The following is a 5900-nucleotide window of genomic DNA, read 5'->3' on the forward strand; positions in this document are numbered from 1 at the left end:
TGGGATTTGAACAATTATAAGGCACAAGACTACTGGATATGAATTACTGAAAAGCATCAAGCTGTAATTTATTTCTTTAAGTTCCTGCACTGTGATTTCCAACCGTTGTAATTGCTTTTGACTTGTTACCAAAGCTTATGTTATCTTCTCTTTGATATCCTCAGGTGTATTTACCCGTAGTAGAAGGTTCTGAATTTGATTTGTCAAGGATCCAACCTCAGAGTTGAGGTTTGTCTTTTCCTGTTCTAAAGAGTGATTGATATTTTAGACCTCAAAAAAAGCATAAAAGAGGTTTTATATTTATATATATGTTGGATAACTTGCTAAGATTGAAAGTTCAGTTCTGATATCCTTGCATATTGTTTGACCAGATCAGTTGAAAATGGGCAAGCGAAGCAAATGGCAATATATGATGGATCTTGAGGTGCAAGACCTCAAAGGCAAAATGACATTCTCTAGTAAAGACTTGGTTTGGATGGAAATATGATGTAATCCCATTACGACGAATTGCTGACTTTATCAAAGGAGAGGAAGAAAATCCTATTGCTCCATGTAAATTCATACGAAAAACAAAAAAAGAACAAAAACAAAGAGTTACCGTTGCATTGCAATATGAGATGTGAGTATTTAAAATATGTATTATTTAGATATTTTGAAACCACGGTTATCTTTCCTTGTATGTACTAACAATTTAAATTTTTGGTGTAGTTATCATTATTCATTTGGCCCAGAGGACAAAAGAGGAATTCTTCCGGCTAAACGAAAGACCTTAATTGTGCAGAAGAGGGGTTGCTAATGCCAGTTTATTGTGAAAGTTATGCATGAAATTCTTGATAGGGCAATATTAACTTTCAATATGTATGAACATGAAGATGGGGAAGGTTGGGCTTGTCATGGTCAATGTGACACTTCAGGTGAGACCAGGACCTTGCATAGGCCAAAGCTTTCAAGGGACGTTGTTGCATATGTAGAGAGTTGTTTCTTTTTGGGAGTACCTATTGATGTAGTGTATAGAACCCACATTAAGAGACATGTTGACATCGATGTGGCAACTCAAGATAGATATTTCTTCTTATGCAGGAAAGATATTGTAAACATCTATAATAGGTTGGTGAAGGGAAATTGTCAACTTCACAAAAAGGATGAAATGCGTGTAAACCTTTGGTATCAAAGGCATCAGGAAGATTTTTTCTTTTACCAAAAGCCCAATGGTGTGGAGGTCCCTTTTATAATAGGGATTCAAACAAAGTGGATGTTGGAGACAATGGTCAAGCTATCGTACAATAGCTTAATAGCCATGGATTAAACATTTAACAGAAATAAATACGAGGTAAGTCAGATGCCAATGATTGATTGAATACATTTATTTAAGTTGTATACATTCAGAATGATTAATAACTTGTATTTGACTTTATGTAATGTTGAATATGACAGTATTAGTTGTATACACATGTGGCATTTGATGAACAACAAAGTGGGGTGCCTGTTGCATGGGTCGTGGCATCACGAAACACATCAGATGATATTGCAATGTGGCAGCTCATGCATGAGCGTTTCCAAGCCCGTCCTGATTGGAAATTCAATGCTTTCATGGTTGATGATGCACTGGCTAAAGTCAGTGCCTTCATGTAACTTTAACATTGTCATGATATAACCAAACTTGCATTTTTTCTAAAAATATCACACTAAAATGCATTGAATATGGTAGGAGGATCACAGGTTGTGATGTGATCTTATGAATTTTGCATGTACGGAGGGCTTGGTTAAAAAATGTCAATCGGTTGGCCACTAGTTCCATAAAGCCAATGAGATGTTCAATGAGTTAGGTTTCGTCATGAAATACACTCTCAATTATGAAGTGGAAGATGCAATCAATAATTTTTTTATCAAATTTGCAAATGAAGAGAAGTTCTTAGACTATTTCAACAATAATTAGGTCACTGGAGATAAGATTCGTAAGTAAACATTTTTTTCATATTATATGCATTTTTTTCTTCTATAAAGGTGATATAGTGAGACTGACATCATTCTATTTGCAATTAGGTATGTGGGTGAAAGGTTGTCGGGAGTTTCCTCATGCAAATCAGGAGACCAGTAATGCTATTGAGTCATACCATTGTTACCTAAAAACAACATTTCTATCTGATAGAAGGAAAAAATGTGCCCGAAGGATGGATTGGTTATTGCATATGCTACTAACTAGTTGAACCTTGTTATCGATTCAAGGAAATCTTAAAATAAGGATTTCTAAACAACTACAAGAGAGAAAAGTAGCTAGAATCATCAATGGAATGAGCAAGAAAAATTTTGGATACTGATTGTTGTCCTCATGAGAGCATAACCCATGCTTACTAGGTGAGAAGTCAGACAGATCGAGGTAAAAAATACCTTGTCACCTAGTATCATACAGATTTTATAATGTGTGATCCATGGTCTATCCGTGGAAACATTTGCAAGCATGCCATAAAGGTTAATTGGTTGTATTTCCACTTGGATAATTCAAATCCATTGCTTCATCAGCATGCAGAGGATAACATATGAAATGACCCACCTGAGATCAATATAGAGCCTCAAAACCATGATGTAGATGTCGATGCTACTATTATGGCCACAAATATTGTTGATGCAGATGTCGAGGCACTTCATTTGGAAAGGGAGGAGTTGTTTAGCTATACACATCTCATTTTAGATAACCCTCCTACTACTTTGACGAAGACAATCCAATTGACTGGTATGCTTAAAAAAATGTTGGATGAAGCCAATAATTTGCACGTTACTGATTTTGACTTCACACCTGGATTGGGTTCTCTTGATCCATCTTTGAAGAGGAAGAAGAATTTCCTTAGCCCCACAAATAAAAGAAGAAGCAATAGAAAAAACAATGGTTTGGAAATTGATTTAAATGTTGATCCATCAGAATATGAACCATTTGAGTTTCGATACCTCAATAAGCGAGGACGTCATCGATCAAATAATGTCCTATCTATGGTTCTAGGTTAGTTTCATGTGTTGAATAGAGTCATGGTTTTAGATTTAAGTATTTAATCATCACCATTCTTTAACATGTGGTATGTTTATTTTTATAGCAATGCAACAATCCCCAACCATGGCGATAACCCAAGACCAAAGGGAGATGCAAGACCATCCAACCTTACCTGCCATGCTAGGTACATTTGACACTCTTTCATTGTGTGTGCACATATACCTTGATGCTCTAGCAAATTTCTTTGCGATAATGTTTGACACTTTTCTAGGTAACTATAGAATAAGTGGAGAAGCATCATCTTCTACCATGACTGATCATCTATGGAAGGACTTCAACTCTAGTGGGGATCAATGAGGTATGCACAAAGAATAGAATAAAGTTATGGTTAGATGGTCAAAGGCCAATGAGGTTTGAACCTTATCATTGCGTTTTTTGTTGTTGGATTTTTGATTCCTTGCCTCTAGTCAGAGATCTCGTTGGATTTTCATGACTTCATCAAGCTGATTTTGCCTTCATGGAATAGTATATGACAGCGTAGTAGCTTGTTATGTTATTTTGAACATGCCCTCTTCATGATTTGTTGATGTTCACTGAACAATTTTCTGTCCTTTCATGCTTGTGATAAAGTGTTAACTGTCCTATTGCCCAAATCAACATCGGTTGTTATCTTTTAGTTGTGTGTTCGGTGAAAGTGTTTATTTTGATCTTGTGTGGTCGTGTATATATGTGTGTTGATGTTCTTGGTCACATATAGTTTATGGTATGCTAGGATAATGATGGTGTTGATTAATTTTCAAAATTTTAACGTGGATGCTCTTTTTTTTTCAAGTTGTTCTACAGTTCTACCTCCAACTAGGATTGTCCATGCATTGAACCTCAATGTGGAAGACAAAAATTCTCATCCAAGCACACAATGTGGTCTTTCTCCAAGCATGCAATTCTCATCCAAGCACACAATGTTTATCTATACAAATATTTTTTGTTGTAAAACACATCATGGAAGTGATGGTCATGGTTGAAGGCTTGTATTTTATCTAGTCCATGGTTTTCCAACTTCCAGTTGTACAGCAAGTGATAAAGTTGTGATAGATTAATTTACCTTTTGTATTAGCATCATTACATGAAATGATGCTCTAGAAGCACGAGGGAAGTATTATTCAATACTGTGGAAGTTTCCACGGTCTTGAGGAAATAGTTCTAGCATTTTGTAATAAATTGAATATAATGAAATCCATTGCAGTGAATTTCTTGCTAGCAATCTATTATATCTCCAAACTTTTGATGTTTAGCTCCACTCCATTTTGGTATCTTCCTTTTTATGTCAGTAAAGCAGATCTGTTGCAATCGATGTACTTATCATTCCAATGGTAACCCATTTAAATTATTAATTAACCAATTTAAGCTAATAAGGAAGATCCTTGCAAGTGTCCACTCTATTCCATCTATGTTCCCGGAACATGCCAATGAAAACACTGATTCATTTTTTGAAATCTGCTCCCTTCACCATATTTCCGTTGTTGATCAAATTGCTTTTTGATGCATATAGTAATGACAGTATTCCTATACCCACCTGCCCCTGATAGTTGAAAGGGCTTAGGCATTTTCTATGAACTACAAAATCCCATGTTACATTACACTTTATAAATGTTCCAAGAATTTTTGTCCTTGCTCATTTCCCTTAACAAAATTTATAAAATTTGACAGCATTTAAAAATATTGATGGGGTTCAATTATTTGAAACAGAGTTTTAGGTTCTAGAATTCCACAGAAGGTATATTTAATGAGCTTTTTTCATCATTTTTTTTATATTCTGGAGTACCCAAAAGTGTGACATTTATGTTGGATTCACTCTGAATCCAAATGAATCCATATTCCCCAGAATAATGAGTCTTGGGGAAATCATAGACATCTCTGCATTGTCATGAATTTGACATGGCTTAGGCCTAGAAATGGCATTGGTTCTAACATAATTTATAAACTTTGCCATGCCCACAGTGCACAAAAGACAAGTAGAATCCCCAAATATATGGATCCTATGATCTAATCACTTCCAGAATTGTAAAACTCTTAGCCACTTCATAAAAGCAGAGTCTAACTGTTCTATGCTTTTACCCTTTTATTGGAATATTTTCTGGTCATTTACAGTTTGCTAGTTGTAGGATCCAAATACAAATCCATCATACTAAAACCATCTTTTAAGCTGCAATATGTATAGAAAATTTAGATTTAGCGTAATACAAAAAGAAATTGATGGAGAAAATGATAATGGTATTTAATTATTCATGTCCATTTTCAAGACTCAAAACTAAAACTACATTCCTGGAATATCCATGAGGGCAGCGGACAGGTCCTTGTTCAACATAATGATTAAGCTATTAATTCTTTCAATGAGTTCAGATGTCAACCAAAATTTGTTTAAAGATTTTGGAACAACTCTTGTTGCTCAAGAAGCTAACCATCACTGTTAGACCATTTGTAAACAAGGGGTATCTCAACCAGCCTATGAGGATGCTCTTCTAGAACCATGTCTTCATGGATAGGCAGCAGCTACAAAAGTAGCAATCAACTCAGAAATTGACCAAATTTAATGTTTTTTCACATGCATTGGTGTACACTGACTGCCGACCTTATATGGCTTCTTTTTCAATTTTAAGCAAGAATGGGGTGAATGTTAATATGCTTTGGAAAATCTCCTTGGAAAGCATAGAATTATTGTTCAATATAGGAGTAGATCTTATCAAAAGCACAATAAAATATTAAATGTTGAACAAGTGTCTGCAATAATATGAGCTGACAAGTTATTGTGTCGTTTTGGATACAAAGTCACTACTGGATTTGAAGGAATGAGTTATTCATGAGAAAACAACCTTATTTATATGCCACAAATGCTTTAATGATGATTGGTCCCCGTTCA

The sequence above is a fragment of the Pinus tabuliformis genome, chromosome 8, assembly GCF_031772625.1.
Source record: "Pinus tabuliformis cultivar Carrire ecotype Pingquan chromosome 8, CPIR1, whole genome shotgun sequence".
In the NCBI taxonomy this organism is placed as follows: Eukaryota; Viridiplantae; Streptophyta; class Pinopsida; order Pinales; family Pinaceae; genus Pinus; species Pinus tabuliformis.